Genomic DNA, 24,228 nt, shown 5'->3' with positions numbered 1-24,228 from the left:
CTCTTCCTTTATGCCCTTTAGTTAAATGTCTTGTCAGCATGAGATAGACAGACAGCCTATCATGTTATCTAACACGTATTTGCTATTGCTTGTGTGATTAGAAGTTATTTACCCCTAACGCGTAACGCCATACTCTTTAAATTTGCTTCAAGTTGCTCCAAATTTGGTTTTACCCTAAGATTTTTTCCCCCATTATCATTATTTTTAAAACAACACATAAAATAAATAGAATATAATTAGAATATGTAATCTTTCTATCTAACAGATGGACGCAGGGAAAATAATCCCTACGTGCTCTCAGAATCACTTCTGCGCTTTTAGAAACTTTTGTGACGTCCTTGCATCCAGCATCGTTGCGCATCCGCCCTCCCTCGCCCTCCTCCTTCTTCAGAAATACGCCCCGGCTCCGTCCGTGCCGCCTCCACCAGTCAGCAGCGGTACGGGGTGAGCTCCACGCGCCTCCGCGGCGGAATTGCTACTGAGGGGCACCGCGATGAACGTGGACTTCAGAAAAGGCTTCAACTAACAGGGATCCGCGTAAAACGAGAGGAGAGCTGACGCTGTGCTCACCGGCGGGCGCAGGCTGAGAGTTCCGTTCTGCGTGTTTTTATGATTATTATTTTTAATCTCGCACCTGCTCACGCGCGCTGAGCGGAAGATCCCGTGTCAGAGCCAACTTGCACTACCGCACTTGCTGGTAGTTGTCCCATAAGGAGCCGAACCTGCGAGCTTACGGGGGATGCTGAGAGGGTTTCTGATCTCCGTTACTGCTCCTGCTGAGCGCCGGGCTGGAAGGGTAGCTGGCGTGTCCTGGGGAGGATGCTGAACAGGTAAACACAAGCTAAGGAAAAAAAAAACGTTCTTATATTAATACTTTGCCCGTTATTTATCCTCAGCCTTGCTGGAGCTGTAGGAGGTGGAGAGGGTTAGTCCAGATTAGCTCTTCTTCTGCCTCTCGACCTTCCTGAACTTGTTTGCTTGTATCTGTGCACAGTCACTCTCATCGCAGGTGATTTAATATTGTCTCAGGCGGCAGGTTCTATTTTCATTGCTGCTGCTTGTCATCATTACTCTACATTTACCATCTTATAGGGCTTTTGTTAGTAGCTAAGTGCTTAAAGCTCTGTGGCAGTCTGTGAGAATGAAGATGAAAGGTAGAGTGTGGAGCAGCCAGTGACATTAGGTTAAGGGCTTAGATTTAATGTCAACAGGAAAATACTGCTGCCTGTGGAAGCTCTTCAGTATCCTTGCTTGTCTTGGCTCAGCCAACTGTATTTCAGGCTTGAACATCCATTGCTTGCAGTGTTGGACTTCACACCATTCAACAGCTCTGAGACTGGAAATGGAAAAAGTCATTTACATAGCACTTCACTAAAATTATGCTACAAGCCCAATTCTCCTGTATAAAGCACTTAATTCTATGCATTTTAAGCATGTCATCTCACACTGACAGTTTACCTAACATGCATGTCTTTTATTCATAATGCTCTGAATAAAAAAAAAGAAATTAGGAAGTACCAGCAATATCTGTTGTTGCTGTGGATTTTCTCACAAATTAAGTTGTTTTGTAACTTGTACCGGTACAAGTCGATATGTTAGCTTTGCAGATCTGAGTGCCGTGGTTAAATGAATCAGCTTGATTCCTCCGGCAGAGAAAGCCAAATCATTTTTCTAGGATATGCTTTAATATTACTGTCATAACTTTGTGTTTGTTTGTTCCATTTTGTTTAAGAAACAAGATTATAAATTTACTGAATTGGTATTTATTAGTAGGGCTGGGCAATATGACCTCAGATCAAATCACCATTAATACATATACATACAGAGTTCTTGTGCTCATAGTTCACTAGGTTTTTACTGAAGCTGAGATATTTTTTCCTGTAACATGATTGAGCTCCAAATTTAACATATTGGTGATAATCACAAAACAATTATTTTTTTTTTTTTTACAGTTGTTGGTTGTCTTTGTTTGATGTTGTCTTTACTAAAGTCAAACAATGGACATTGTTTTTTTTATTTGGTACAAAGTACGCAAGTTGGGCAATCGGCTTGGTGTTTGACTTTTCCTCCTTGGTGTTTCCACGTCACAGACTAGATAAGGCAGTCCTGTTACAACACACACAGTAGTATGTATAATAATGGGGGAAGTATTAATTTAATTGAAAAGGTTCTGAATGTCAGTTTTTTATTCAGTTTTGATTAATTGTCTGTCCCGTTCAAACTAGCATCAGTTGCTAAAGTTAACAAAAGACAAGTAAAGGGAAACATTCACAGGGATATGATTCTAACCCTTTAAATGGAATATATTTTTTATGACATTGTGAATACTATTATGTGCTTGCTGACTGGTACACGGGAAGTCTTTAAGCAATAACACTATTAGTTAAGCAAAATTGATCCAACCATACTATCAGAGTATGTACAAAGCGAAATGTAGAGAAATTCTTGTCATGTGTTCCACTCAGTTTCAAAGAATTTTGATCTGTTTCAGTTCAGGATGAACAACTGAATCGACACTGTCTGTTGTGATACATGGCTACCATTTATGCAGTCCTGCTGTTGGTCAACTGTTCAGACAACGATCTTATAATCAGTGTGTATTAGTAATGTTTATAGAAATCATTGGTAATGTTTTCACAGTACTGTAGCATGTGGGTGCAGGAATAATTTGTCTGATCCGTCAAACTGTCGAAATACGTAAAAAGTGCTCTGTTGTGTTTGTTTCCTCTGAGGACTTTTTCTTCATTATGCCCATTAAGAAGAGAGAGCAAATTATGCAGTCACAGTGCAAAAATATTGTTTTGCACTCCCCAATTTTAATCTGCCGATTATAAGTGAAAATATTCTGGTTATGCAGGATCCCACCCAAAAAAACAAAACAAAAAAACCCCCAAAAAACAAAACAGGCCAATAAATAAGTCATTCTCTATGACTTAAAAACTGGGTTTGCTTGTAAATTGCAGTAGTACCACTAATAACAAGACCATATATTTCTAGTTTTAACTCAGTAAAGGCTAACGAAATGCATTAATTAACTGTTGTAGCTTTTGTCTAAATTCTAAAAAAAAAAAGGCAGTGCCAATGAGCTGCATGAAGCAAATGCTGTCATGACTGCACAAAGATTACTTTTTTTCTTGAATGTTATTCTTTTCTTCCATTATTATACAGTATAACATATCAATAGATCCACACCTCAATGTACACTCATATGCAGCTGAAATAGAAAGTACATTTTAAATGATAAGTTAGTAATATTTCCACCTTTATATAAGACTTGGATGTAGGCAGCATGATGTCATCCACTGGACATATAATTAATTTTGTGAAGCCTCAAGCTGAGTGTTTTCGTCCTAGCCATCTTGGCTTTTTTCATACCAGGTGTTGTGAGCGCAGTGCGAAGCTGGCTGAGACATCCAACAATGTTGCATGCTCATTGGATAACAAGTATAGTATAGTATTGTTTTATCCTTGTTTTCAGATTCAGTAAATTAATCTTTTTTCTTAACTGGTTATCCACTTCAGGTTCATGAAGGGGCGTATTATATCCCAGCTTTCATAGGGTAAAAGGTAGAGTACACTCTGGACAGGTTACCAGTCCATTATAACTCTAACACAGTGAGAGACATGGCCAATTTAGAACCATCAATTAGCCTAACAAGCAAAGGAAATCAAACAAAGTAAAATATTGTCAAATAGAAATAGAGAATTGAAAAGGGCTGTCTAAGTGTATTTCAAGAATTTTAACAAGGTCTTAGAGCAAGAAAACTGAGGGGTTATTTTCTTAGACATCTATATAACCAGGAGTAACCACAGGAGGTACCCCTGCTGGCCATGAAAGAAGCACAGGTGTAAGGCTCTACGGCATAGAGTTGATTAAACAATTTCTGATTTAATTACTTAAAATGATTGCCATTAAAATCCCTCACACATGTTGTCAGTTACATTGAATGGCATTGAACAACTGGTTCTCATACTGTAACTGGTTCTTTTAACTTGATTTAAAATTGTAAAGTAAAAAGTCTGTGAAATACTGAATGCTAAACTTCCTCCTGGATTTGATCTCAGTGTCCACACTGGGTAATGTCAAACACTGTATTGGTTTAATGACTTGCATAGTCTGTATTTACTGCAACCTACAATTTCTGTTTCACCTTAAAATGACACCCGTACATCATATACTTGAGCATGGATCTCATCAGTGGGTAACTGTAGATGTGTTCCCGAAGGTCTGATTTGAGTTATCAGAGGTCATGATGGCACAAAGCTAGCAGCAGCCAGGACAGCATATTGCTCTATTCATCTTAATAACTCCTGTGGGCAGGGTGGCCACGAAAGTTGAGGAAGGGCCTGAAAACTCTCTCCTGTGACCTTCTGAGAGAAACAAATGGAGCAGCACATGGCTGGCAGACGATCCAGTTGAGCTGCCAACTGCAGCAAAACTGTGAAAAGAAAAGCGAACAAGAGAGAATTAGTCTATCGGTCTGATTTTACAGAACCTTCTACACTACATTGGTTTGACCTCTTACTCAACCACACATTATATTTCGCTCACGTTTGTCTTTGTAGAAGCACTAATTGAATTCATCCAATATTAAGGAAAGGACCCACATACTATACCAACTTGACCTTGGCTAAGAGTTGCTAACAACTTGTGTCGAAGTGAGGCCTGCTGTGTCATCACTCCACATTCATGATGGTCAATCTCCTATTTCTAATTTAGAAAATATGTTTGGGTTACTGCAACATGGATTAATTTCTTGCTTACTAAGCAATTATGGTGGCAGACACAAAGAGAGAAGAGGAGGGTAACTATAGGATTGAAACCTGAGGATGGTGCAGAAATTTGTCAGCCCTCTGCACTGACACCATTATCCAAGACAACTTCTCACGGATGGTGATATATGACTAAGGTGACCATAATCATTATTCACAGAACAGTCTTCTTCTTCTTTTCCCTGGCATCCCTTCATCCTGGGTCTGATCAACTGTGTTCCATTATGCTGCTGTAATGATTTGTGGAGGTCTTTCTTGCTGTAGCATTTGAAGGACGGTGTGTTGCAGAGCTTTCCAAAACAATATCATAACCCATATCCATTAGCCATATGGGTTCCATTCCCCAGATTTGCTTGATGCAATTTAGGTGTCCTCGCACAGTAGACCCATGTGACACGCCTAGGATTCAATTAATTAGACGGTATTGTTTTCTTTTTCTAGCTTTTATACCCTACGATAAATGGTGGTTTCCACTTTGTATGTCCTATGGAAAAAGCTGATGATTTTCTTTGAGATTACTTTATTCATTAAACATTTAATCAGTGAATTTAGCAAAAACAAGGCTACCACAGTTTATTAAATTACTACTTCTTTTTCTGTATTGATTGTAATGGTCAAAAACTCCATCAATATGGCGTATGGGATATGCTGCATCATATCTTGACAAATACATGACAAATTGAAATAAGAAAAGTGGACATTGTTTTAAAGTTCTCTATTAGATATTACAAACTAATCCCAATGTAGATTTTCTTTTAGATCCAGGGACTCATTTTATGTATGCTGTTTAAAGCACTGATGGAGGTTTGCAGTATTGGACTATTCTTGTACTTGGACATGAACCTCAACCACGTAATTACAACATCAGCTAAGGTCCTGCAGTAATTGCTTTTTTTCTTGCTCTCTTTCAGGGGAGTGATTTGCTGATACGTCATATACTGCAGAATGAAATGGCATTTTATCAAATTACCACAACAGGTAAATTTTTGCCAGGGACACACAGACACATTATTCTTCCTCTATCTGCAGTGTATAAAGAGAAAACTCAAATACTGAATAAATAACAATATTAAATTGTAGTTTACCTTAGAAACCTACTGCTTTCTGATTATACACCACTAATAAAGGCTGCATTTCATGGATGGACTTTAGCATGGGTAGTTTTAAGCTTGAACAGTTCTAAATTTTCAAAGAAATTTTGAAACACAGGCTCTGTGTTCCTAACACTCGCCCTAGTTTTCCATTAGAATAGTAGAATGTTCCTATAAATTTTGTATCATTAGCAAACAACAGTGTGGGAAAAAAACAATATTTGTCTTCATAAATGTTATAAAAATATTTCGTCTCTATGGTTTATGTTGAAATGAGTCTTGGTAGTTACATCAAATGATTGAAATGGACTTAATAGGTATCTCTCTACACTACAGGAAGAAAAAATTGTTTTCTGTTCATCCTTTTTAATTTGAGTGTAATGTAACTGATGAGGAAAACATCCCGGACATTGTGCCTTCCTTCTCTCACCACAACCGGTCGTGGCAGATGGCTGCCAACCCTGAGCCTGGTTCTGTCAGAGCTTTCTTCCTGTTAAAATGAAGCTTTTCCTTTTCTCTGTCGCCAAAGTACTTGCTCATGGGGGGGTCATATGATTTTTGTGTTTTTCTCTGTATGTATTTTTGTAGGGTCTACCTTATAATATAAAGCGCCTCGAAGTGACTGTTGATGTGTTTTGGTGCTGTATAAATAAAAATTATTCAGAATGTCCATGAAAATGGAACACGATCACAGGTGGTGAACATGGGACTGAATTATTGCTGACTTTGCCACAACTTGTCCTTTAGGACAAATGAAAGTAAGGAGATTTGTTATGAAGAGCTCCCATTTCTGTTATCAACTGTTTGAACTAAGCTTGTGGTTCAAACTCATTGGTATTACATGAGAACAAGCAAGCCAAACAGTGCTTGCCATGGTCTTAGCCAGGCAGTGCTTGCCTCATCAAATTTAAAAAGATACATAAATTAAAACATACAAACAACCATAAATTCAAAAACAGTGCTGTCATAAAGCTCCTCACCTATTTGCATTCATCCCATGCATTACTTCTATCTTGTATCTTTGGCTGCAGTTGACTATTATACTGAAAGCCCTGCTTGTTTTGTACTCTTGAAAATTGCAGAAAGCAGGTGTGTCTGTCTCCTGAGCTGAGTTGAGAGCGCAGCAGCTTTTTTTTTTGGTTTGCTCATGCACATTGTGGAAACTGCTGCAGGCCCTACTTTCATTGCTCTGAGATCAGTTGCAATCTGCGCTTTGTGTGGAAACACAGCTAGCATAAGCAAGTAAATGAGTATCAGTGATTTATCATTGTAACAGATGAGTTTCCTCTTACTACCTAACAACTTAACTACTTTGGCCAATGTGTGATGGAGTGTGAAAAAGTTGTTAAAAAGGTCTAATGATGATGGAGAGGGACAGCACCTCTGACCATCTCCAGTGTAATAAAACAAAAGCAAACTGACCATGTGCAGGCTCAGCAGCACTTGGTTGACTGAATGTAACAAATTTAACCAGCTGTCTGTGAACACTGCACCTTCATTTTACCATTAATATTATTTTCGATATTTTGGATATTGATAGTTAATGATGTGACACACAACTCAAGCCTTTTAATTCAAATTATTTTTAATTATTATATGTTAATACACTTAAAAAAAATCAAGATGTAGACCTGCAGCTGTTTTTACTTTTGATACCTTATGTCTCGAAAGCCAGGGATTGAACTCAGAATCAGAATCAGAATACTTTATTGATCCTCAGGGGAAATTATGTTGGTTACAGTGCTCCAGTACAAACAGTAACAAAAACAGACAATACAAGAAGTAAGAAATAACACAATATATAGAATATATACATATATATATAAGTCAGTTACTGATGAATATCTGGATAAGAAAGAAGAGCACGTGCAAAAATTGTGTAGCTATAGCAGTATACAGTGTGTTAGGTGGATGAGTTGTACAGGGAGATGGCCACAGGCAAGGATGATTTCCTGTCGTTCAGGAATTTTCATAGTTTTTGATTGCATTTCTTCCTAAATTAATAGTTTGAAAAACTCTTCCATCACTTGTCATTGTCAGCGCACAGTAAAAAAATGTTTGGTTATATATTTTATAATTATTTTATTCTAGAATTCTTCAGCCAGGAAAAAGTGCCTAAAAGTGAAGACATCCATCTGAAGTGCAGATAGTCAGCGAAAAGGTATTTTTTAATGTGATCCAAGATGTTTTTGTTTCTGTGTTTGTGGTGGTGGGCGGGCAATCATCTCTGTTTGCATTTCACTGCATGCCACTGTTTAAACTGATGTTTTAAGTTCAAACATATTCAGTGACATCAGAAACTACCACTGACTGCTATAAGATAGTCATCCCTTGTTTTTTTTAATCGCTTTTCTGTTCACATTCAAAGACATGGCTGTATCTGTAAACAGAGTTACAGAATATTTGCTGGTTACTGTACAGCTGCATCTGACATGTCTGTTTTCATCCAAGTAGCTGCACCAGTCTTAGCTAGAGAACACTGAACACAAATTGTTGAACTGACATACCAGATTGTCTAGTTCCTCCATTCTCCACTGTCCATTATCTAGAGCCATGTATTGCTATTCTCAGAGACAGCAGATAGTTTACTACCTAACTACCATCTAATATGTCCCTTCTTTATTGTTTCTCAACAAGAACTTCAACCGTAGTTGAATTCTAACCCTATGTTTTAGAGACAAGCTGAAGATGATGCATTTTGTTTAGAAATATTTTTTTCTTGATTGCCAAGACTTTGAAAAGTGATTGAAAAAATATATAGGGATAGTGTTGGGAATAGGGTTATCCCCAGTAATTACTTAGAAAGTAAATTAAATTTATTTTAAGCCTCTGAAGCCTAAGAGTATTTAGTCTCCTTATGAAAATTCTAGGCATAGCTTTTGATTTTAGTCATCACTTGCTGAGAACACAGTTTCAGGTCTTTTCTCTTAGTTCTTACCAGAAGTATTATTTCACTTCAATGTCTTCTTATTAACAGCAAAACTGTAACGCTTTTCAGAGTTTGTATGCTTTGGGCTGTTAACAATAGCAACATGGGAGACTTGCGAGGTGAAATAGCCTGGGTTAAGTTAAGAAAAATTGAAGAAATGATTATATAAAGCTAATTTTTAAGAATGCCGGAACAATAGGAAATGATAGTATCAGAAGGCTTGTAATGTGTATGATTTATTTATTTTTCATTTTATCTGAGTCACTAGATTCAATTACTGCTGTGCTTGCATTTTAAAACTGTTAATTTGAAGTTGCGCTGGTGCTTTGCATGGATAGTTATTTATTACCACTGCTGTGTTTGCAGTCTAATTGGCTTCTGAACACATAAATAACGACAGCAGTGAGAATTTCCATCCAACTTGTTCTTGCTCCATTTCAGTCTCTTTCTCTTGGACTGACCTCTCCAGCATAGCAGCTATAGCCCAACAAAGCACATTATGTTTGACACATAGAACAAACAAAGCTGTAGTCAAGGTGGACCACAGATATTATTTCCAGGAATCTGAAAATAACACGTTATATCCCATCTAGCAGTGAAGATTGTGTAAAGGCCTGTGTTGCTCACTGGAATGAGGGTGAGCGGTTAAATTCCCTTAAGGGGTCACTTGTGCGTAAAATGTAAGCATGTTCAACTGGCTCTTTTCACTTAGCACTCTTGTGCTCATGTTAGCCATAGACCATATGACTGAAAGTGCCAGTCATATGGTCTAAGTTGTTCTTGTAAAAGTGGCACATCAGCACCCATCCCAAGACAGTTTCAGTAAAAAAATAAAATAAAATAAAATAAAATAAAATGCAGAGCTTTTACGTCAGATTGCTTAAAAATGATTTTGGCTGATAAAGACTGGTCAAGCACATATTTCAATGTGGATTAAACACAAAAGTTTGCTTATTCTATAACTGCTATGTAAATTACAGAACTGCACATCATTCACCTATAAGCATCTGTAGAAATTAAATGAGTATGAATACAAATAAGAATTTTGATAACATAACTAAGAGAAACAATAAATATTAAACTATTGTCTTGGTCAAAATCCTGTAAGTGAACCCTCTGTTTAATTTTCTTTTCTTTTCTATGGTAAAATTGGGTTAAAAAAACACTCATTCACATTAAACCCACAACTTGAAACACTATGCTAAATGGTACAGAGTGTATTCAAAGGGCTACATAGCTGATACATCAGCACCTAATTGAAGCTACTTTTGACACGTATAGTTCTGTTATGTCACTGAGAATTATATGAGCCATATATTATAGCTTTCCATGGGTTGCAGCATATTAACAGGGTTGGTGGGTCTGATGTTGACACATCTTATACATGGCCTATGTAAGGTGGTCATGTGGCTCAGGGCAAATATGGTTCAAAACTGTGGATAAGGAACACATTTGGGCTGAACATTGCTATGTACAGTATACAATCTCTTCAGTTCACATGGATACATTTAGTTCAGTTCAATTCAATATCAGTTCAGATTTATCTATTTAACAGTGAGTGGTGTGTAAACACATAGTAAGTGAAAAAAGCTGTTCAAGGGAAACCCACAGCAGTGTACGCCTATTGCAGTGTAACTAAGGCAGCATTCAAGGTCACATGATCAAGCCCCAATGATATGGTTATCAAAAAGGAATGTTTCATGCAGATGGAGTCTAAATGGACCATATTTCCCACCTCTGTTGGTGAGGGGGCTGTACAGAGCTAAAGCCACAAGGCAGGAGGTTGACACTCAACGTGAAGGGAGCCAACTGATGCAAGAATGAGTCCTATTGGGCTAAGTTAGCTTGTGGGACTCTGGAGGCAGCTGTCAGGTACAGAGGAAGCAGAGTACAACTTTGTCAGTAGCTGAAATAAAATCTTTATTAACCCCAAATTGCCAGAAGGTAAAAAAAAATAATTTCCAAAAGCCAAAAATGACATTGTTAGGCCACCCATCATCACTGATGATGACTGGTTGTTTTAAGGCTTTTCTTTTGCATTCATTGATGGCGATTAAAGGCTAAGATTAGATTCATATTTGACTTACACTCCCTGTGCAGACAGCTGAATTAATTAAAAGAGAAACATGTCTTTAATTAGACACTCATGAAAAAGATGACACTGTTAGCACTGTCAGACACCTTGTGGCATTTTGGTGCTGAATAATGTGAATATAGTGACAGATTTCACTAAAATTGTCTGTTGACTCTGCGCGCAGGGTTGATTCAAGGCCAGTGGATTTGAGTTAACATGCCTGAAATTCATTGTACTTGGAAATATTTCATCACTATTATAGTCTGAGTCAGATTTCATAGGTTTCATTTCTGCTGGTCCATCTGTCGTGTCTGCGCTAAGCCTTATATAAATGTCTATAAAGAAACTATAGACAAAAAACCTGCCATCCTCTGTCTGTGTGAGCTTTTTCATGCAGCCCACTGTGTTGACAAAAAAGCTGATGTCTATCTGCTCCAGCTGTCTGCAAACAGGCAGACTGAAAGGAGGAGACGCAATCTTTTTTCCCTCTAAACTTTGGCTTCTATTGCATCATGCCTCAATACCTTCTCACTCAGCTTTAGTCCTGCTGCTGCTGCTGAAAAGCAGCCATAAAAAAGACTTAAGCTTAAGCTTTATTGACACGCAAGGATAACACTGTCACACTAAATGCAAAAATCATTCATAATCATATTTCCTGTGGCATGATGAGTTATAATGAGTTAAGTCATTTTAACAAAGGGATGGCTTCTGTAAACAAAATGAGAGGCAAGTTCATCAAATTTTGTGGCAAGTGCTTTTTTCCTTGGTGCAGGAGGCAGAAGACAGAACAGGTGTTAATTTAGAGAATGTGTTCAGATGCAGTTTTCGCTGTACACATGGAAATGAATTAGTTTCTTGTAGGCCTTCTTAAAGAGAGAACGAGGTCTCACACGTTGGTTATATATAGCTTCCCGATCACTTTCTTGAGGCCATGCATGTGTCTGCAGACAGGTTTTGTCTGACCATCAGCACCTTTGTCTGTACATATAGCCAGCGATTGGTGCATGATGCTTAATTCTCTCTAGCTATTCAATTCAATTCAATTCAATTCAATTTTATTTATATAGCGCCAAATCACAACAAAAGTCGCCTCAAGGCGCTTCATAGATACAGAGAAAAACCCAACAATCATATGACCCCCTATGAGCAAGCACTTTGGCGACAGTGGGAAGGAAAAACTCCCTTTTAACAGGAAGAAACCTCCGGCAGAACCAGGCTCAGGGAGGGGCGGCCATCTGCTGCGACCGGTTGGGGTGAGAGAAGGAAGACAGGATAAAAGACATGCTGTGGAAGAGAGACAGAGGTTAATAACAGATATGATTCAATGCAGAGAGGTCTATTAATGCATAGTGAGTGAGAAAGGTGACTGGAAAGGAAAAACTCAATGCATCATGGGAATCCCCCGGCAGCCTACGTCTATTGCAGCATAACTAAGGGAGGATTCAGGGTCACCTGGTCCAGCCCTAACTATATGCTTTAGCAAAAAGGAAAGTTTTAAGCCTAATCTTAAAAGTAGAGATAGTTTCTGTCTCCCGAATCCAAACTGGAAGCTGGTTCCACAGAAGAGGGGCCTGAAAACTGAAGGCTCTGCCTCCCATTCTACTTTTAAATACTCTAGGAACAACAAGTAGGCCTGCAGAGCGAGAGCGAGGTGCTCTAATAGGGTGATATGGTACTACAAGGTCATTAAGATAAGATGGGGCCTGATTATTTAAGACCTCGTATGTGAGGAGCAGGATTTTGAATTCAATTCTGGATTTAACAGGAAGCCAATGAAGGGAAGCCAAAACAGGAGAAATATGCTCTCTCCTTCTAGTCCCTGTCAGTACTCTTGCTGCAGCATTTTGGATTAGCTGAAGGCTTTTCAGTGAGTTTTTTGGACATCCTGATAATAATGAATTACAGTAGTCCAGCCTGGAAGTAATAAATGCATGAACTAGTTTTTCAGCGTCACTCTGAGACAGGATATTTCTAATTTTAGAGATGTTGCGCAAATGGAAGAAAGCAGTCTTACATATTTGTTTAATATGTGCGTTGAAGGACATGTCCTGGTCAAAAATGACTCCAAGGTTCCTCACAGCGTTACTGGAGGCCAAGGTAATGCCATCCAGAGTATGAATCTGGTTAGATACCATATTTCTAAGATTTTCAGGGCCGAGTACAATAACCTCAGTTTTATCTGAATTAAGAAGCAGAAAGTTAGCAGCCATCCAGGTCTTTATGTCTTTAAGACATTCCTGCAGTTTAACTAATTGGTGTGTGTTATCTGGCTTCATGGACAGATAGAGCTGGGTGTCATCTGCATAGCAGTGAAAATGTATGCTATGTCTTCTAATGATGCTGCCTAAGGGAAGCATGTATAATGTAAACAGAATTGGTCCTAGCACTGAACCCTGTGGAACTCCATAATTAACCTCAGTGTGTGAAGAGGACTCTCCATTTACATGCACAAATTGGAGTCTATTAGATAGATATGATACAAACCACTGCAGCACAGTACCTGTAATACCTACAGCATGTTCTAATCGCTCTAATAGGATATTATGGTCGACAGTATCGAACGCTGCACTGAGGTCTAGCAGGACAAGCACAGAGATGAGTCCACTGTCAGAGGCCATAAGAAGATCATTTGTAACCTTCACTAAAGCTGTTTCTGTGCTGTGATGAGCTCTGAAACCTGACTGAAACTCTTCAAATAAACCATTCCTCTGCAGATGATCTGTTAGCTGTTTGACAACTACTCTTTCAAGGATTTTTGATATGAAAGGAAGGTTGGAGATTGGCCTATAATTAGCTAAGACTGCTGGGTCTAGAGATGGCTTTTTGAGTAAAGGTTTAACCACAGCCAGCTTGAAGGCCTGTGGTACATAGCCGACCATTAGAGATAGGTTGATCATATTTAAGATCGAAGAATTAATCAATGGCAGGACTTCTTTGAGCAGTTTTGTAGGAATGGGGTCTAAAAGACACGTTGATGGTTTGGAGGAAGTAATTATTGAAGTTAACTCAGAAAGATCAATTGGAGAAAAAGAGTCTAACTTAACATCAATGGTACTAAGAGTAGCTGTAGATAATATTACATCTGTGGGATGATTACTGGTAATTTTTTCTCTAATGATAAAAATTTTATTTGTGAAGAAGTTCATGAAGTCATTACTAGTTAACGTTAAAGGGATGGTTGGCTCAACAGAGCTCTGACTGTTTGTCAGCCTGGCTACAGTGCTGAAGAGAAACCTGGGGTTGTTCTTATTTTCTTCAATCAGTGATGAATAGTAAGATGTTCTGGCTTTGCGGAGGGCTTTCTTATAAAGCAGCAAACTATTTCTCCAGGCTAAATGATGATCCTCTAAATTTGTGACACGCCATTTCCTCTCCAGATTATGAGTCATCTGCTTTAGGGTACGTGTTTGAGAATTATACCACGGAGTCAAGTACTTCTGATTTGAGGCCTTAGTTTTCACTGGAGCTACAGTATCCAGAGTCGTACGTAGTGAGGAGGTGAAATTATTAACAAGATAATCAACCTCTGTTGGGGTAGCGTTCAGATAGCTGCTCTGCTCTGTGTTGGTACAGGGCATTGAAGATGATAACAGTGGGTGGATTATATTCTTAAACTTAGTTACAGCACTTTCAGAAAGACATCTACTTTGATAAAATCTACTCTCCACCGCTGTGTAATCAATTATTGTAAATGTAAATGTTATCAGGAAATGATCAGACAGGAGAGGGTTTTCAGGAAACACTGTTAAATGTTCAGTTTCTATGCCATATGTTAAAACAAGATCTAGAGTGTGATTAAAGTGGTGGGTGGGTTCTTTCACATTTTGAGAGAAGCCAATTGAGTCTAATAACAGACTAAATGCCATGTTGAGGCTGTCATTTTTAGCATCTACATGGATGTTAAAATCACCCACAATAATTATTTTATTTGAGCTGAGCACTACATCAGATAAAAAGTCTGAGAAATCAGACAGAAACTCTGTGTAAGGCCCAGGTGGACGATAGATGATAACAAGTAAGACTGGTTTCTGAGTTTCACAGCTGGGGTGGACAATGTTAAGCATCAGGCTTTCAAATGAATTAAAAGTCTGTCTTGGTCTTTCATTAATTAATAGGCTGGTGTGAAAAATTGCTGCCACACCGCCCCCTCGGCCTGTGCTTCGAGGTTTCTGGTAGTTAGAATGACTCGGGGGTGTTGATTCATTTAAACTAACATAATCATCCTGCTGCAACCAGGTTTCTGTAAGGCAGAGTAAATCAATTTGTTGATCAATTATTAAGTCATGTACTAACAGAGACTTGGAGGAGAGAGACCTAATATTTAATAATCCACATTTCACTGTTTTACTCTTTGGTTCAGATGTGGATACTGTATTGTTCTTTCTTTTTGATTGTTTATGTTTAAGTTGTTTGTTGCTGGTTTTTAGTTTGTTTTTTGTCTTTTTGGAAGCTGACACAGTCTCTATGGAGATGGTTTTTTGGGGGGGTAGCAGGAGGAGAGAAGCTGCAGAGAGGCGTGTAAGACTGCAACTCTGCTTCCTGGTCCCAACTCTGGATAGTCATATTTTGGGGGGTTTAATAAATTTGTCCATATTTCTAGAAATGAGAGCTGCTCCATCCAAAGTGGGATGGATGCCGTCTCTCCTAACAAGACCAGGTTTCCTCCAGAAGGTTTGCCAATTATCTATGAAGCCCACATCGTTTCTGGGACACCACTCAGACAGCCAGCAATTTAAGGAGAACATGCGGCTAAACATGTCACTCCTGGTCTGATTGGGGAGGGGACCAGAGAAAACTACAGAGTCCGACATTGTTTTAGCAAAGTTGCACACCGATTCAATATTGATTTTAGCTTTCTGCTGCTATCAATTAGAGTGTTTATGGGAAGGTGCTGTCAGAGTTACCATGGCAACTAATGTCATTGGCAGTGCATTGCATCCTCTGCAGGCCCATGGATGGAGCACTTGCAAGTATCACTGCACAGGGCATTTTAAAGATTCAAAATCTTTACCACTTGGGGATAGAGACAAGAAGTATGAAATACTTAGTCGTGTTGGCAGACTTGTGCTATATGTAGACCCATTTTCCTCAATTTCTGATCTTTAAAAGTTGTGAAGGCAATTATAAATGTTGATAGAGAGCTCTGACAAGTTATAAGATATTCCAAAAGTGTCTAGGAGGCAGAAGCGCTAGTTTACTGGGAGTAAGCCTGGAATTATATGGCATATACTTATGAATTACCTGCTCCCACACTTTTACAAGCTGCTTTAGGATTGTGTCAAATGAAACTGTCTGACTTTACAACAGGCTATTATTCTGTAACACACTTTATGACAAGAAATGCTAAGAGAATTTTGAGTCTCCAGAATCAGAACCAGAGCTGCCTTTCCGAATGCAGAGGTCACATTTCCACTACGTAGTCGCACAATTTGGCATTTTAGGGACTTGGAGCGAGTTTACATTTAACAAGAAGAGTTCTGTAACTTTGGTCTGTGTTTAGGACATTTCTAATTGGCTTTGAAAAAGTATTCAGTCTATGGTTGTGCGCGTCTCCCTATTAGACTGTTTAAATGCCAGAAGCTTGTTTGATCTTATTAGAGTATATTTCATCTTATGTTCAATAGAACTGAACACTAACAAACTTGAGGTGTGAGCATGTACATGCGTCCATGTACGCACACGAAATGTGTCATGATATTAAAAGTGGATAACAATACATTGAAAAATACTCCATACCATTTTTGATATCACAAGTACGGAAGAGGATTAGGGACAGTGAAAAAAAAAAGCCCACCGCACCCCAGTGGCCCTTATCCTCTTCCGTACACAAGGGTAAAAAAGTAAAAAAAAAAAAACCTGTTAAAATAAAGGATTAGAATAACACAAACAGTAATATCAGTGACAAAAAGACAACAATATTTTTAGGTTGTCTATGGTCTGGTGACATGGAACAATATTTTTATGATGATCAAATAGTGTTTGTACTGTAGGCTGCTACTGTTTATGTGTAGTTGCTGGTAGACTTTCTTCAGCTTTGATCTGGGACTTTAAGAGAAATATATCATATTTAGACCAAAATAACTATGTTACTGTTAGAGATGGGCTGGATGTTTGCTGCGTTCCTTAATGACAACTGCTTTTGGGTCATTTCTAATAGCTAACATTAATGTGAGCGTTGGCCAGGTAAACATTTATAGTACCTGCTTGATACTTCCATGTTTTTGAAAGGGAACTTCCCCATGAAGTGTTGTTCAGTGTGGTGAATATCACCTGTTGTTTATAGGATGGCCTTCCTATGAGCAGTGCAACTGTGTGAAGCTGTATCAGCCAGAGAAGGTGAAGTCGACACTGCTAGCATCAATGCACTAGTCTGATCTGATATCTGATAATATTGTTTTTTAAGCCTTTAAAGGAGCATGTTGTGGCTACAATGAAGAAAAGTGAGCATGTTAACAGTCTCAGAACTACGGTTTGCCCTGTGCTGCGATGCAATGTCTTCAAATATTATGATGGTGAGGTGTTAATTACTAATGTTAATAATATTTCAGTGTCCAATCCATCATTACCATGTTACCCCCTATTGATCCTCTACCTAATCTCACAAGCCAAGGTGTGAAAATGGGTGTGGGTCAGAATCAGCCAAGTTTTCGGGTGAATCCACTGTGAAGCTTAGCCCCACCATATCATGTGATTTACTGAGGTCAAATGGCCCAGGATGTGAGTGGGCGTTAAGGCGTCTGGGAAGGGATCCCAAAACTGGATTATTGATGGCAGACAGTTGGTGTCATAGACCACCGCCTCTGTTCAAAGATGGTCGTTCACAGTGGACATAGATTACTTCTTTCAGTCCTCTTTCAAACCATCTGTCATCTCTGTCCAAAATGTGAACATTGGCATCCTATAAAGAGCGACCTTTGTCCTTTAGATGCAGATGTACAGCTGAGTCTTGTCCTGTCCAGGTGGCTCTTCTATGTTGTGCCATGCATTATGAACTGGCTATTTGGTCTCTCCAATGTAGAGGTTAAGCATTGCACAGCACACACTACGTTGTTAAGTTTGTGTTTGGGATGAACCAGTTTATGTCTGAGTGTGTGGCTGGGTCTGAAGTACACTGGGATGCCGTGCTTGGAGAAGACTCTACTGAGTTTCTGACAAACCTGCTACTTAAGGGATGATGATGTTGTTCTGTTTGTCCCTAGTTGGTGTCTGACCTTCTTTTCTGTGCCTCTTTGCTGATTTCATGAAGGCCCAATTAGAATAAACACGTTTTTAGAGCTTTCTTTACATGTGTGCGGTCCCTCTTTTTCCCTTCTGACTTAGAGGAAATGTTTTCTAGGGTCCTGTTGTAGGGTCCTGATTACTCCAAGTTTGTGTTCCAGAGGGTGGTGGGAGTCAAAGAGAATGTACTAGTCTGTGTGTGGGGCTTCTGGTAAACTTCAGTGTGAGGTTTCCATTCGGTGCTTTGCAAATTTCTATCCAGCTCCAATATTGAATCATTTTGTATATGGTTGTGGCCAACAGGGCAGAATGTTCAAAAATGACCAGAAATTCATATATATGCTACAACTAGGCTTAAAAACTTGTATTACGTGTATGCAATTACAGTAAAATGTGAAGAGTAGTATCGGTATCGGGTTATATATCATAATGATAAATATAATAATATATTTTAATGCTTGTGTAAATAACTCAACATAAAATATTTGACATTTCAAAAAGATTTTAGTGTTAATAAAATGGCTGAATGAAGGGAGGTTTGTAACTTTTGATGGTGCAGGCATGTATTTCTGGAAGAGCAGACAGGATCATCATCTTGGCATATTTTGTTTGCCTGGAATGCAGGAAGGACCCCGACTGTAGTGTTTTGCTTTCTTTTTTCTTTTATTTCCTGGCAGACCAGGCACATACTTGTTTTTCATTGAAAATGTTTGCAAACGATCAAATTGTTGGTTTCAGTATTGAAAATCTGGCTATAATAGTTTTGGCTATAAATGTTTTTAAACCTTATTCTGACATTTAACAGTTCTGAAAAACTATCAAGTCCCTGGTGACCTGTTTAGAGTTAGACGTATGGTTACGGTCATGTTCATATAAACCCCCTTTTTTTTTTTCCAAATGGAAATTATAAAACAGAAGAATTCTAAGGAAGAAAGACTTGACCTAAAAACTAACATCTTCTGTTAATCAAACTATGGTTGTTCAGAATGTGGTAAAATATAAGGACACTGTAACCCAGACCCTAAGTGTTTCATTGTTTAATGTAAACGTCGTATTGTTTTCAAGGCAAAAAGTTCTCACAGTCTTCAAAAAGAATTACTGCCTGGGAGTGGGTCCAAGTTGTTTCAGTGTTTAGAAGAAAAAAAAAACATGTTGTGAAAGGTAATTGAGATATAAAATGAAATGTTCTGACTATGACTTTATAAGGTGTCAGCCAGTAATGAGTGGTCAGCCTTCCTGTTAGAGGAAGGAAGCATTAAAATGTGTGGCTACCTGTCTGTGGAAGGTGACACTGATGAGATGTAATCTGAACCGTCTCTGGAGTAAGAAAAAACCCACTAGCCTCCATTTATCTCCACTGTGAGTTATGGCTCCTCTTTATCTGATGGAGCACTTAAGTCGCTAGCCCTGCCTTGTTTTCAAGTATTCTTTTCACTTACACCCGATCGATCACTGTTGCCAAGTGTTAATGATGAGTCATACTATTAAATGTGATGACCTGCGGCCATTCTCTGTTACCTTGCTTTCTTTCACAGGCAGACTCCTGTAATTAAGGCTCAAGTAGATGCAGTTTGAGAAGTGGGTTGAAGCCAAAACTCAATTATAAATAGCCTTTGCATGCATGCTGCTGAAAAAGAAATGTTAAGCATGGTTTAAAAGTATTAATGCTGCACTGGTTTCTGTCGCCTGGGGTGATTAATGTTTTCTTTAAACTGATGGCGAGATAAAATACTGCTGTACAAGTGGCAGCATAATCATTTACTGAAATTAATGGCCAACACCAGGCTTCTTAATTCATACTGTTTTCTTTTTTCCATGAAGTCTGTTGGGAATATATGATGAAAGGCCTAATGCAGAGGTCTCTGGTTGGACTGAAGGGGTTTTCACACTCATTAATAAAGTAATTTGACAAAACAGGATGTGACATTATTGCATAATGAAAAGACTCCCTGTGCTCTTAGCGATCTGTTCTTAAACTGTCAAATGTGTGTGGAGGAGGAAAAAAGCAGCGTAGATAAGTGATCTTTTCGACTTTTATCAAGTTAATGTCAAAGGTCAGTGAATCCCTTTAGATTGGCTGTCACATGGGATAATAAAACCATGGGAAAGAGCCATTTGTGCTGCTCGTATGTGGGCTATTTCAGATAGTGGCTGAGCTACTTTCATTTAATGCCATGCTGAATTATTCATACGATAAGAGTGAATCAAACACTTACTTTAGAATTAGTGATGTCTGGCCCTTATCAGTGTGGGTTTTCTTTTGATAAAAACAGTCAGTAGCCCCCCTGAAAACTTACACATGTTTTAAGGCTGGCTTAATTATGGCTTTATTTTATTTTGTTTTAGTGAAGACAGAAAAATTAGAATGAGAGATGAAACACGAGTCAAACTCTAGAAGTCAGACGACAGAGACTCAAATCCCTCAAACCTGTCTTTGACAACCATCATTTGAAATGTACGTGTGCATACGGGTACAAACCCAAAGCTTAAGATGGAGTAATAAATCAATCTGTCAGCAAAATGACTGAACCTCACTTCTATGGCGTTATTTCTGTGCCTCTATTCTGAGCGCACGCAAATAATTTTTGCAAGTACAAATGTTGCATTTCTAGGATAAAATTATTTTGAGCAAAGAAAAGCTTAATTTGAGCGAACAAAATGCATTGCTGTGTGCAAGAAATGTATTTCAGCGTTTGCTATTATCCATATACACCCACAATAACAGCCCTCTTGCTCAGTTGTTGGCATTTGCTCTTGCTCAGATCTCTGCTCTGTGTGCTGACAGACATTGCAGACCTGCTCTCAGTGTGTTGCTCCCGCTCTCAACATCTCTGCTCCCTGCACACTCAACTCTTTCTGTACACCGTTATAAATGTGCCACAGAACAAACCAATCACAGACTTAGATGCAAAAACTCTGATTGGCTGTTATGGTCTCCAATCAGCTCGCTAGCTACTGCATTCTGGAAACATGGTCCAAAGTGTAGCTAAATCCATTTTCGGTTAGTATGTTTAATTAGTTTATTTTAAAATGTAGACCATTGTTGACCATTGTTAGTTTTAATCTAGTTTAAACCAAACCACTCCATTAGATTTAGCTACATTCTGGACCGTGTTTCCTAAGTCTAATTAAGGACTGATTAGCTTGGAAATCACACAGTAGTAACCTATCTCAGGTCCTTTATGTTGATTAGTCCAGTCTACTGCAGATTACCTCTCACTGTCAGTTTGAAACTATTTGACAGACAGATTTCTGACTCCCACAGACTGATTGTGTGCCCACATGCCACACACACTACAATCAATCAAATAATTAATTAATCAATTAAAGGTCTAACTTTGATGTGGGCATTGAATTTTCAAGTTACAACTCACCTTTCCTTCTTTTCCTGGTTCTCAAACAAGTCAACAACACTAAATCAATTTTTTAAAAACAAATCCAACTCCAGATGGAATTCACATTTTTAAAATATGGAAAAGCCACAGCCCAAAAGGTGCAACAGCTGTCAGCATTTACTATAACAAGTTGTCACCTTCTGTCACAACTCCACAAAACCTTCAGTAGTAAGAAAAGACAACATTATGCAACCTGTTAGAATTCAGAATCGAGAAACAGGTGGGAAGTGTTTCTGTGTCCCCTCAGGACAAAGCTTTCTCCTACAATACATCAATAGTTTTTGTCACAGGATAGAATGAGGCGGAAATTTGTTTCAAGTCAGGGTACAGAACATCCACTGGGATGTAACCTAGATGTTTTTATCTGCTCAGATCTGCTGCCATACCTGCTGTGTCTCTGACTCAGTACTGTTGCTCTGTTGACCTTGGGGGAGACAGGAGGCTGGCAGAGAAAATAGGATCTATAGTTTATTACCCTGCAAAAAAGAAATCTGCTAACCTCTGAGCCAGTTTGTTTCAGATTGTATTTGCTCACACATGGGAAGAACATTTACACAAGCAACTGCAGACAGAGTGTCTGGATGGTGCTCCTGTTGAGGAAGTAGATAGATTGTGTAAAATCTCTGAGGCTGCAATTAGAAGTGCTGAAAGAAACACATCCCAGGCCAGAGGTCCCATTCTTCAGCCCTGTTCTGCTGAGTCTTCCCTTTCACTTTCCTCTCACCTGCACATAGTACAGCGATGAATGAGCATTTCCTTCACTTTTGCTCCTTCAGCACAAACATTGCACATTATCACCTTCTCTCTCTCTCTCTCTCTCTCTCTCTCTCTCTCTGTGTGTGTGTGTGTGTGTGTGTGTGTGTGTGTGTGTGTGTGTGCGCGCGCAGAAGTCTTGAACCACCAGTCACTGGGAAATAAGGGCAGCAATTTATTGAACATGCAAACCTACACGGAGATACAGAATACAAGGCAAAAACAGAGTTTGTACAAATGTAATGAGGTGGTCATGAACACCTTGATTCTTCAACACAGTCAAGTTTTCTTGTAATTTATTTAAATAGTCTTCAGGAATACATCTCCAGGATTCTTAAAGGACATTCCAAAGCTCTTCTTTAGATGTTGGCTGTCCTTTCTCCCGTTCTCTGTCAAGAGGATCTAACACTGCTTTCTAACACTGTCGTTAAGTGATGATGTATGAACCCTGCTCCCAGGCCCAAACTCTTTATTAAGTCTGTTGTGTTTTAAACATGTTTTGATACTTTGTATCTTGTTCTATTTATTCTGAACAAGCCCCTAAAAACAGTCAGTGACCACTGTCAGCCTGTCTCTGTTTTTATTACCACTATTGATTTTAAAGCTCAGTTTTTAAAACCTTATGATGTAGATACAGCCCAGCCCATGCAGCAATATATTAATGACTAACCTCATATTGTGGATGGATTAAAAGAGAGTTTTTCCTTTCTACTGTCACCAAGTACTGCTAATACACACCATTCCTTTAAAGCTTGTGTATTTTTTTGAATAGCTGTGAAGTCCGAGTCTCTTCAGGCTATACTAGGTAACCGTCAGTTATGATTGTGACTGGCTGCAAGTAGGAACAAGGACAGTGCTATTTGTGCTTAATCAGCCTAACCTGGATAAATTGTTAAACCAAAAGGAATGAAGGAAATGGGCTAAAAAATGGAACTGACTTAACCAGTGAAGCTGAGGGTATGCCTGTATTATTTCATGATTGGGTAGGGCTTCTCCTACACATGCACTCTGAAATGGGGGAAACGCTGGTGGACTGAAACACCTAAAACTAGGACAAGAGTCACATACAGTAGGGCCATCCATTCTGAACTGGCAGCTACATCTAAAATGTGGATGAATGCCTAGACTTTTAGTGGTTATCTTGAGTAGAGATCACTGATCTAGCACATTGCTCCCTTCTTTGACAAGCGGCAGCCATTTGATCATTTTTCACCATTGAAGGTTGAGAAGATTATTATTGAGCAGCTTATAATATTAACTTAATAAACAAATTAAATGGAAATGATTTGCACATCGGTAATTGTAATTGGCGCTGTACCTGCGTATGTATGCAAAGCACGATGCATTAAAGCTGCGGTCAAAACAAATGACAACAGGCAAGACTTTAATTTATTCAGTCAGAGGTTGCTGTAATGTGCTTTTGTTTATTACCAGTATTAGTGTCAACATATTCATGCAGATCTTGATTATCTCTAAGGCTGACTTGCATCTCTTTTTTTGCCACCGTAATAAATATGTTGCCCAGTGAACACTTAGAGTCCCAGTGGTATGATCATTTTCCACTCCACTGATCTGACTTAGGTTTAATGAGGCTGACACCTTCACGCTCCACATAATGAACCCACCTGTGACTTTGCTAACTTATGCGACCTCATTCTTTAGATGTGAGTGGGAAGTATGTGTTTCGTTGCATCATTTACACTAATTACACCATGCTAACTTTGCATTTAGTGGTGTGACTGCTACTTTGTTACATTACAGGAGAGGTATCACAGATGTTACCTTCAGAGCAAGGTTGATTCTCTCTTTATCTGCCTTTGCACTTTTCCCTCTATAAAAAAATGCATGTATATATAAACACACCTTCTCTGTGGTGACCAAGGTCTGTGCCTTTAGCCTATAATCATTTACCGCATACCAAGGTTTATAAGCAGGCAACTCAATCTCTCTTTTTTGGATAATATATATAGTTCAGCCAAACAGTGTACCTTTAGA

The 24,228-nt window shown here is 38.8% G+C and overlaps 1 protein-coding gene across 9 annotated transcripts in view; it reads left to right on the top strand.

Annotated features, from left to right (window-relative positions):
• Positions 1-387: 387 nt before the first annotated feature.
• LOC146372361 (heparan sulfate glucosamine 3-O-sulfotransferase 5) overlaps positions 388-24,228 on the top strand; it is a 117,297-nt gene continuing 93,456 nt past the window's right edge. For 4 of the 9 annotated variants that reach the window (XM_084952973.1, XM_084952964.1, XM_084952970.1 and 1 more), the window contains exon 1: positions 388-830. The gene's annotated coding sequence lies outside the window, so the exon portion shown is untranslated. Of the gene's footprint in view, positions 831-5,684; positions 5,752-7,955; positions 8,026-24,228 lie in introns of all 9 variants that reach the window. The other 5 variants (XM_084952965.1, XM_084952972.1, XM_084952971.1 and 2 more) reach the window with 3 other exon arrangements.

The sequence above is a fragment of the Perissodus microlepis genome, chromosome 15 (assembly GCF_051167445.1).
Source record: "Perissodus microlepis isolate ML-2025 ecotype Zambia chromosome 15, ASM5116744v1, whole genome shotgun sequence".
NCBI classification, from domain to species: Eukaryota; Metazoa; Chordata; class Actinopteri; order Cichliformes; family Cichlidae; genus Perissodus; species Perissodus microlepis.
Note: the sequence above shows the minus strand (reverse complement) of the source record. Positions and strands in the feature narration are given on the sequence as shown.